This window comes from Xenopus laevis, chromosome 2S (assembly GCF_017654675.1).
Source record: "Xenopus laevis strain J_2021 chromosome 2S, Xenopus_laevis_v10.1, whole genome shotgun sequence".
In the NCBI taxonomy this organism is placed as follows: Eukaryota; Metazoa; Chordata; class Amphibia; order Anura; family Pipidae; genus Xenopus; species Xenopus laevis.
This window is the reverse complement of record NC_054374.1, coordinates 134,366,834-134,378,405: the sequence shown is the minus strand read 5'-3', so window position 1 is coordinate 134,378,405 and position 11,572 is coordinate 134,366,834.

The following is an 11,572-nucleotide window of genomic DNA, read 5'->3' as shown; positions in this document are numbered from 1 at the left end:
ATTTGGCTCTCTCATAGGTGACTAAACACCATTATGTGAGTGAGTTAAATAAATGGTATGAGTATTGCTCATTATGAAAACACAGTGAGGCGTCTGACTAAACCATGAGACTCCATTTGCCCCCACACAACATTCAATGTACGGCATACAATGGAGATTGGCCACTACAGCAACAATTACAGAACAGTGGAATGGTCACCACTGGAGACAGATGCACACATGATAAATAAGTGGTCAGCAAATGCCTGGTTACTTTGCTTCAATTCAATCTTAGTTCAGTAGGACTTACATGCACAGGATGATGTTATACAGAATATAGATATATATATAATACACAAAAGCCATGAATATCTTTTAAATTATATCCTTATATACGGGGAGTTCTGATGTCATTTCTGTCACATGACTCACCGAAAGTTGTGTATTATAATAAATAAAGTACCCCCAGTTGCAAAATATGAGGATTAGAAGTTACCTCGGAGTTCCATGACCTGTAAAAAAACACTAGGCCTTCGGCCTTGTGTTTATATATGGTCATGAAACTCCTCTGTAACTTATAATAGTTATATATAGCAGCAGAAGAGGCAAATGGGTCAAACAGCAGAGACGGCCACGTTCCGTGAAGGTTTTGCTCGCAGCTGAAAGAGCAGGTATGTGGGGGAACGGACTGTGCTCAACTTTAAACTGAAGAAGCGCAAATGAAAACCGCTAATAAAAAATAATTGATTGCAATTAGAAAAAGGCTTATATCGGTTCCACAAGGACAAAGGGGGATTTTAATTTTTGACTTTACATCCCCTTTAAAGGGGAAGGAAACCTAGTCGCGCAAACCCCCCACCCCCCTCCTGTTTGTTGCCCACCCTCCCTCCTCCCCCCTGGCCTACCCGTCCCGCTGGGCAAATGCGCCTAACTTGTTACTTACCCTTCTGCGCAGGTCCAGTCCAGGGAGTTCACAGACGACATCTTCTTCCACGCGATCTTCTTCCTGCTGTGAACGGCGTTTGGCGCATGCGCAGTAGGATCATTTCGCCGGTATGGATCTACTGTGCATGCGCCAAAAGTCACGCGCATGCGCAGTAGATCGTACCGGCGAAATGATCCTACTGCGCAGGCGCCGTTCAAAGCAGGAAGAAGATCGCGTGGAAGAAGATGTCGTCTGTGAACTCCCTGGACTGGACCTGCGCAGAAGGGTAAGTAACAAGTTAGGGGCATTTGCCCAGCAGGACGGGTAGGCCAGGGGGGAGGAGTGAGGGTGGGCAACAAACGGGAGGGGGGGTGGGGGGTTTGCGCCGACTAGGTTTCCTTCCCCTTTAAGACCCGGCGGCATCTGAGTAACTGAGGGCTCCTCCCCCCGAGTCCAAAGGCGGCTGCTACAGGCGGAAGCAGAGCTGTGATCAGGGAGCTTAGCACTTGTTCTGGATTTAGCCGATCCTGACAAATTAGTTAGAATAAATTAATTAATTAAAAGACTCAGGTAGCATAGAGTATAAAATAGCCATTGTGCATATTCATACTATTCATAAAGGTACTGTACTTGCATCCAAACCGTGTATGCACCAGCCACTAATGCAACTGCCCAGTCAGCTCTGATGAATGGTGCACAAAAGCACCTATTGACGCAGGGGAACCCTGGAGCTATATGAAGGTGCCATTAAAAAGGGGCAGTGTTTCTTTCCTAAAGACCAGAAAAAAGGCAGAGAGTTCATGAATAATTCCAAATGCCAAGCTCGATCCATACAAATTCTGAGTAAAGTATTACTACAATATAACTTTCTACTAAAGGCAGTATTTTGGTAAGTTATAGCATCTGTTATATGAAAGGCTTGGGGCCTGTGAGAGATCTCCTATAATTTGGATCTCCATACCTTATTTAGACTTTAAATAAACCTAATAGCATTTTTTGCCATCAACACGAATGTATACAGCTAAGTTACCATCAAAGTACTGACAGTTCCAACTTGTGGGTAGAGTGGTGCCAATTTAATTGCAACCTCTTCAGCACTGTAAAAACTGTATTTCAAGGAGGCCTAGTTATCAAAATTAAAATTTGTGTTATTTTAGTGTTTTTTTTCAACTTTAAATAATGTCTCATCCTTAAAAATGGAATGTTTGCTTAATTTTTTCCGCAACAAATCCGAATATAAAAAATTTGATTGAATAAAATCTTGAAAAGTAACTCCAATATCTCGAATTTTTACTCTATCATTTCCAATGGGGCAAAAAACTTGCACTGAAAAAAAAAACGCTTTGACTTTGCCATAGACAAGAGTAGAATGCATTGTTTCTAGGGTAAGGTAACAGAGACAGAATATGTTTCTATTATTATATTGTGGTTTATTATAATGTGCCTGGTACTGACTTGAGTAGAGTACGGTAACTGCAAAGGCTTTATCCCTCAGGGAGGTTGGGATTTGTGGAGTGTGTCTATTTGCAGTGTGATAGCCTTTTCCTTTTGCTCTACAGAAAAATGTCATGCTTCAGAGTCTCTATTTTCTAGATTTTTCCACAGATGCCTAAAATAGCCTTAAGGTGGCCATACACGGGCCGATAAAAGCTGCCGACAGACCAAGTCGGCAGCTTATTGGCCCGTGTATGGGGCCCCCGGCGGGCTTCCCCGATCGAGATCTGGCCGAAAGTCGGCCAGATCTCGTTCGGATGGGACTAAAAAATCCCGTCGGATCGCGGCCGCATCTGTTCGTTGATGCGGTCCCGCGATCCGACCGCCCGTTCGCTGGGATCCGATCGTTGGGCCCTAGGGCCCACGATCAAATCAGCCCGATATTGCCCACCTCAAGGTGGGCATATCGGAGGGAGAACCGCTCGTTTGGCGACATCGCCAAACGAGCGGATCTCTCCATGTATGGCCACCTTTAGAGTATTTACAATGTACAGCTCCCCAGTTGTTTGTTTACTAGTTTCCATTCATATGAGGCAACGTGCAGTGGATAGCTATGATTGGGGGCCAGTGGACATCACAAATTTCCAAAAGAATGTTTTTGATTTGTTTTCCTTATTTAGTAATAGCAGTAAAAAAGTGATGAGCGGATCAGGGAAAAACTCAATTGCACTCTAACCCACAAAATGTTTCCATTGTAGGACCTGCATCCAACCTGCACCCGGAGATCAGTGGCGCTAGTCACACATATCCCAGAAAACAAAGCCACTACCCCAGTGTGCCCACACCTGCCATGGACGCCTTAAATTCAGCCTGAATCCGCCTGGCCAGCAGGTACTACGGGTTTTGGTTCAGCTCTCACATCACTACAGTAAAAGCTGTAGGGTAGGTGAGATATTGGGTAATATTCAATATACAAAAGAGATTTTACCAGTTGTGAATTATATGCAGAAAAGTAGGACTAGTAGGGCTCATTTGCCAGTGCAAGTGTGCAAAGTGCAATTTTCTGGGTTTTTTTACCCATAATTGTTGTGTTGAATTTTGGGTGCCGTCATTTATATTGGCAGTAGCTCCAGGGTTCACACTGTTCATGATTTGCATTGTGGGACGGACACAGTGGTGCACACTATGTGGAAGTGCAAGTAGTGATAAGCTAATCTGTCCCATGTTACTTCACCAAAAATTCTCAAAAACACATTAAAGTTAATGGAAATTTTTCATGTTGACCACACAACTTTCACTGTGACTTTTTCAGTAAATGAAACATTGGAGTCTATAAGCTTTTGTTTTTTCACAGCAAAAGCTGGAGAGAAATTTCGCTCATCAATGGGCTCGACTTGCACATACCTTAAATAAATGCTGCCGATATATAACAACTTTGGCAAAGGTTAAACAACTGCAGCTGCACTTGCAGTTCATAAATGAGCCCTTGCATCTTAAAGAGATACTGTCATGGGAAAAAAATATTTTTTCAAAATGAATCAGTTAATAGTGCTGCTCCAGCAGAATTCTGCACTGAAATCCATTTCTCAAAAGAGCAAACAGATTTTTTTATATTCAATTTTGAAATCTGACATGGGGCTAGACGTTTTGTCAATTTCCCAGCTGCCCCCAGTCATGTGACTTGTGCTCTGATAAACTTCAATCACTCTTTACTGCTGTACTGTAAGTTGGAGTGATATCACCCCCTCCCTCTCCCCCCCCCCAGCAGCCAAATAAAAGAACAATGGGAAGGTAACCAGATAGAAGCTCCCTAACACAAGATAACAGCTGCCTGGTAGATCTAAGAACAACACTCAATAGTAAAAACCCATGTCTCACTGAGACACATTCAGTTACATTGAGAAGGAAAAACAGCAGCCTGCCAGAAAGCATTTCTCTCCTAAAGTGCAGGCACAAGTCACATGACATGGGGCAGCTCTGAAATTGACAAAATGTCTAGCCCCATGTCAGGTTTCAAAATTGAATATAAAAAAATCTGTTTCCTCTTTTGAGAAATGGATTTCAGTGCAAAATTCTGCTGGAGTAGCACTATTAACTGATGTGTTTTGAAAAAAACATGTTTTCTGATGTCAGGATCCCTTTAATATATAGAACACTTACATAAAGTGACTGTAGCAATTCTTCCATACGAATTATTTTCTGTCTACCAGCTGCGACACCATTTAATATCACTTTCTGTAAGGCATTGGACTGATACAGCATCACTCTCACACTGTGTATTAATACACGTTAGTTCTTGGGTTTTATGTGTTTCAGACAGAAACAGAAAAAAATGAAAAGAAATGGGATGGAGCCAAAGTCTTTATGCGGAGATTTCTTATTTTGTGTTACAGTGATGGAGGTCAGGCTTTCTCTCTCCTTGCCGTGCTCCTATTATTGCCCTTTTGTTCCACCTTCAATAAAATCCCTTCAGGTTTAATTTCTGCACTTGTGCTCTCTTTATTATCATTTCCCAGGAAGTAAAGTCAAATCATTCTTCTAGGAATTATTTGCTGCATTCCCCCATTCTCTTTAAGTTGAACCCAGGGATCACAGTATCAATCACAATTTAATTCATTTTATGAATTGATCAGTGAAAAGGAATGTGAGCTTATTCTTGACTGTTTAAAGAGTTGCTGTAACTCCTTTTTTATATTTAGACATATGTTTGTATTATCTGTGAAGCAATGTTTAATTTGAATCGGGTATGCATTTCATTCTGTCAGTGGGCATCTGAGATTCAATGTATAACACAATATTTAATGAATTGCACTCCTGCTCCTATAAAAGAAGAGCTAGCCCTCAGTTGCATTATGGGAGCAGTCACCTGATGGTGGGCATAAATTTGGTAATTAATACCATGGTTGGCAAAATCTGCTGCTATAACCCTGTATCTGTCTACCACAAGAATGAAAGTAGATTTAAATTGTTGGTTCCCCTTTAAGTGAACTCTTACTATGTTATATAACGGATAATTCTAAACAATTTTTCAGTTGGCTCTGTTTTCTTTTTTATAGTTTCTGAATTATTTGCCTTCTTCCTCAGACTTTTTCCATGTTTCAAATGAGGGTCATTGACCCCCATCTAAAAAGAAAATGCTCTATAAGTCTACTTTTATTACTCATCTTTCTATTCAGCCCCGCTCCTATTCATATTCCAATCTCTTGTTGAATTTAATCCATGGTTGCTTGGGTAATTTGTACCCTAGCAACCAGATTACTGACACTGCAAACTAGAGAGCTGCTGAATAAAAAGCTAAATTAGTCTGTAAACCTATAGTTAAATGAGCAGCACAGTTATTCTTGCTATGAGCTTTACCCCAATATAGCACCGGATGAGCCCTATAATCATCAGGGGTGAGCCCTCACAATGGTGTTGTGCAGTAGCGTAACTAGAGGGGGGGCGGGCCCTGGGGCAGGACGCGCAGCCGGGCCCCCGCCCCCCCTCCGTACACCCGGAAACTGTCCGGGATATGCGCAGCGCGGACTTTGCGGACTGCCGGGGGGGCCCTGAGGGGGTGCGGGCCCTGGCCCGCTCGTACCCCCTGCTCCCCCGGTAGTTCCACCACTGGTGTTGTGCAATATAACTGCAGGGTGCAATATAACTGTAATAATCAAAGATTGGTGCCAATGGTTCTTGAACAATAAATGAACTGGTTTATTAACATATGACAATATGGGAGAATAGCAATGATACAGAATATATTGCATGGTCAGTACAATTGTAAAGCCTTCCCTGTGATAGAGCTTAAGAAGGGAATATGAGTCCTCCCAGAGCTTCTCCTGTTTGCTCTGGGGACACTTCTTGTGTCCCTATAACCTGTCTCTAGTTCCATGACTAGGCCACAATAACCTTGGGAATCTAATACCTTCTAATGTTTTTGGTGGAGCTCAAAGCTGCTCAATATAGGTAGCCCTACTCCTGGCTGGCTCTCCTAGAGAGAGACTATAAAAAGGTCCAACTTAAACTCATTTAACCCTATTCTCAGGGTCGGACTGGATGGCCCGGTGCCCACCGAGGCTCCTGCTTTAGGACCCCCTCCGGTGAACCTGTGCGAATGTGCACAAGCGAGCACACAGCAACTGAGTTTTTCCTGTGACTGACTCAGGGCCCCCTCCGCCTCACGTGTGCGCATGCGCGCACATGAGAACTGAGTCTTTGCCCCGACTGCCAGCCGACACAGGAAGAAACCACAGGGTGTGGATCTGGGCCGTGCCCAGCAGGGCCCATAAGGGCTGCGGGCCCACCAGGGTTTTCCCCGGTGCCCTGTCGGCCCAGTCCAACCCTGCCTATACTCCCCTGGTATTTCACTCCTTCCCTCTTCTCCCTTGGAGAAGCTGCAGGCAAAGAGCCTCTAGAGCTGCATGTCTCACCCTTTTATATTAGGGCACTGTCACCTTGTGGCATATGATAGCTATGAGTCAGCCTACATCGCCAGGAAGTGGGGAATTACTTACTTTGGTAAATAAGGGTCCCCTATGTGACCAATCCTTAGGGGATTGCACTACAAACGGGGATACATTTTCAGGCCCCTACAACTCAAAAAACACAAATCAATAATCATGAAAAATTAAACCGAACTGCAAATTAAATATCAAAATATCACTCTCACTATTAGAGGAACAGAGAGAAACTATCAAATTAGGTTTTAAGAATGACCATATAACACATAATTACAGTTGTTGTTTTATTCTAACATAACTGCATTTATTTATCCCAGCTTAAATTTCTGGGCCCCGATTAAACACATAAACAGCTTGGTCGCCCTTAGGCCCAACTGTTATTCTAGATTCACTTACATTTCCTGTGGACAAACTATTTGAAGCTTCTGAAATTCCAATTGGTTTATAACTGAATTCCAGGATATATGGAGTTTGTGTGGCTTCTCTTGCTGCTAAGCTTGATTTAGTTCCAGGTATACTATGTATGAGTGCAGGGTATATGAAGTCAGACATTTAATGGTCATATTTCATATGTTGTCTTTTCTCTGAAAACTCAACTGTCAGGAAAGCTGCAAACAACTCCAAATTGATCCCAGGATATCCTCCATAGGCTAAAACAGCAATTTAGCAGGTCTAAGGTGGTGAATAGTCGAATTTGAATTCTTAAAGGGCCAGTGTATGATAAATTCGAACTAGAATTTAGAAAAAAACTAGAATCAAATTTTAATAATTACCTAGTGAAATTTGACAGTTTTGGCCATGAAAAACTTGAATTTTCACTTTGAACCTTGATAAATCTGCCCTATATTGTTCAGTGTATTCAGTTTCACCTTTGAAATGTATTTTTTTGTCCTTTGGTCAAAACCCTGTCCTGTGTAATATCCCAAGTGTCTTATGTTTTATAAACTGTAAAAAAAAAACAGCTAGACCATGGAATCAAATCTCTAACCCATTTGTTCCTGCTCCAGTCAGACTTGGATAGGAGGGGCACTGCTATATAAGAGATCACAACATGCCAGTTCTGGCTGGGGTTGAGTAGGGAGGTGGTGGCTTTGAGTTGTATGTATGTTAATGCGGAGGTGATTGGTCAACTGGTGGCATCATTCCCAGTGGGCTCCAGATACCTAATTCTACATAGCAAACCTTGACATCAAGACAGGCTTTGCATCATCCCTGTGAAATTATAGACAGGGGGGAAGGTGGGGAGTGTGGGGGGACAGTGCAGTGTGCAAACTGATAGCCATGCCAGTGCCATAGAAGCAGGGAAGGCAATATATGATTGACAGCTTAGACCTAATAAATTTACCGGTACAGATGAAAAAAACAAAACAAAACAAATAATATGGGGTTTATGTTTAATATGAAAAGGGCCTTTCTTATACAAGACCCCTTTAATAGTGTTTGTTGTTGTTGAGCTGCCCAATTACAGTATATTCCCCTATCTGCAGTTATTAAATCCCTTTCCCACTTACATGTATTTTATGGGATACTGGTGCCACTATAAAAGCAATGTGTCAAAAATATGTTTTCAGCATCATGTGTCTTCTTATAATAATGCTGATAATTGTACCTAGTACAAGGGACATTTATCTCAGTGTTTTCTATTTTGTCTTAGAAGCGCACTTGGTAGTTTGGTTCTGACTCATAGCAGTATCTTTCTGTACTTTGTTTCTGCTGAAGCCCCCGGTGACATGGGCAAGAGGGAGCTTTGTAAGGATATTAGCAGGATTAAGAGGGCGGGAAGTTAAAAAAATAGCTTTTTGGCTAGGATTTCAAGCTGAGCTGCAGAATCTTTTTAATATTAAAAATACAACGGTAAGAGGTGTGAATGTGCTTTTAATTCTTCACCAGTAATCAGTAGGGATATTAAATGGATATGAAATGTACAGAGGCCAGAATGGATTCTTAAGCAGGCAACAGGCCAGCATTGCTATTTATTTGTGAGTTTATTGATATTAATCCATTATTAAAGAGGTGACTTTTTTTGTCTTAGTAGTTTTAGGTAATGATAAGTAGAATTTTAGCCATTGATACCCTATTTCCAACACAGGGGTTTGTATACAAGTCAGGGTATTTTTAGTTTACAATAAGTAGAATTTTAGCCATTGATACCCTATTTCCAACATAGAGGTTTGTATACAAATCAGGGTATTTTTAGTTCATGATAAGTAGAATTTTAGCCATTGATACCCTATTTCCAACACAGGGGTTTGTATACAAGGCAAGGTGTTACTTTGTCACTAGTTCTGCATAAGAATAAAGCTATTTATTAGCTTCTGCGTAATGATAGAGTTATTGTCAGCATGAAATACCGCCTGCATCCAATCTGCAGATGGATATAAATGTTGATAAATATGCAGCGGTGTCCAGTCAATAGCATGTTTTACAAGTAATCCAGTCATACCAGTAAACTGTATTACCATCAACATCTGACATCAAAGCAATTATTAAAGCCACTGAAAGCACGGCTCAGTGAGAGCCTCCAGCAAGCCGCAAGCCATAATCCCCTTGCCTTGCAGTGCACAGTTTAAGCACTATTATAATCCAGCAGAAACAATGAGTGCTTCATAGTCGACCAGGCAGTACCAAAGGAAACTAGTGATCCGTCAAACAAAGCAGCTGGCCTGGCAGTTACAGTAAGAATAGAGCTGGAGGGGGAGTAGCCATGCAAACAGCGCTCAGCACAACATGAGCCATGCATCTGACACCAGCACAGAAATCCCATTTCCTTCATAGAAAGATTCATTCAGCCAAGTCAAGTACTTAATACAGCATCTTCTACAATATAAACTTCACAGAGCCGTTTAGATGTAATGAAATGCCACGGAAGGGTTAATCAAATATCCATGGGCAGAATCAAAGGAGTTGAACCAGTACCCTTGGGTTGTTGTACTTTCACTAGGGATGCTGTCATTGAACAAGAATTGAAAGGGTTTTTGGTTAATCATGCAGCATGTCTGAAATAGATTTCTTGGAAATCAAATATCCAAAATAATTAAGCACTTACATTTATTTGCTATTTGGGGTATTGTGGCAATTACATAAATCAGCTAATGATTTCCATCGCAATATGTTAAGGGAAATGCTGCTGCAGACCCTCAAAACAAACAAATGTAAAATGAATCAGCGCACGTCTGCAAGTTGCATTCATTGTTTTTCTAGTTTTCAAGATACTTCAGTTTTAAAACTGCTAATATCATGAATTTGAAACAAAAGGACCACCTGCTGTTAATTAAGATGACTAAATTCCTCATCAGCCCCTTGGATGTTGCTCCCAGTGTCTCAAAGCAGGTGTTTAATTTTAAATTCTTGGCTTCAAGGCAAACTTTAGCTGCATAATAAACATGTGTACTTGCAAACAGAGCCTCCTGTAGGCTGCCAGTCCACATAGGGGCTACCAAATAGCCAATCACAGCCCTTATTTGTAGTGATGGGCGAATTTGCGGCGTTTCGCCGAAAAATTTGCGAATTTCGCGAGAAATTCGCGAAACGGCGAAAAATTCGCGAAACGGCGAAAAATTCGCGAAACGGCGCCGGCGTCTCGTTTTTGACGCCGGCGCCCGTTTTTGACGCCGGCGCCCGTTGTTGACGCCGGCGTCCGTTTTTTTCGGAAATTTTTTTTTTGACGCCGGCGAATTTTTGCCGCGAATTTTCGCGGGAGTTACGCAAATTTATTCGCTGGCGGCGAATCGCGCAAATTCGCCGCAAATTCGCGCCTGGCGAATAAATTCGACCATCACTACTTATTTGGTCCCCCCTTGGAACTTTTTGCATGCTTGTGATGCTCTCCAACTATTTTTACATTAGTATGTGGCTCATGGGTTAAAAAGGTTGGGGTTCCTGCTATAGCCAGTCGACAGAAATGAATATCATGTGACTGATGTTTTAAATACATCCCATTAGCATTGTAAAACTGCTAACTAGCGATGAGTGAAACTGTTTCTTTGATGGAAAATATGCAAACCACTGAAAAAATATCAATATTCTAAACTGACATCTCCCCTAATTAATTGGAGCCAATGGGCGTTTTTTCTTTTGCCAAGTCAAAAACCATGATTTTTTGGCAAAACAAAATGCATGGCATCATTTCAATAATATGAATATACGCTGCGGAATAAAAAACCCATTAAGGGGCACATTTACTTAGGGTCGAATATCGAGGGTTAATTAATATCGAAGTCAAAGGATTTAGCGCTATTCATTCGATCGAACGATCAAAGGAATAACCGTTCCTTCCATCGATCGAACAATTTTCATTCGATCACAAATTGGCTAGAAAGCCTATGTGGACCTTCCCCATAGGCTAACATTGAGGTTCGTTCAGGCCCGGATTTGCGGCAAGGCCGCATAGGCCCGGGCCTAGGGCGGCAAAAAACAGGGGCGGCATGCCGCCCAGCCGCACTATGGGGGTCCCCATTCAACTACACCAGCTGCGCCGGCGTTTTTTCGCCGGCGCGCTGGGAAGGCGGGCGCCAGGACCGCGTGGCCGCCTAGTCGGACCGCGCGGCCTAGGGGCGGCCGGGTAAGAAATCCGGCCCTGGGTTCGTTTTAGGTGGCGAAGTAGGGGGTCGAAGTTTTTTTTTAAAGAGACAGTACTTCGACTATCGAATGGTCGAATAGTCGAATAGTCAAACGATTTTTAGTTTGAATCGTTCGATTTGAAGCAGAAGGTTGAAGTAGCCAATTCAATGGTCGAACTAACCAAAAAAATACTTCGAAATTCAAAGTATTTTTTATTCTATTCCTTCACTTG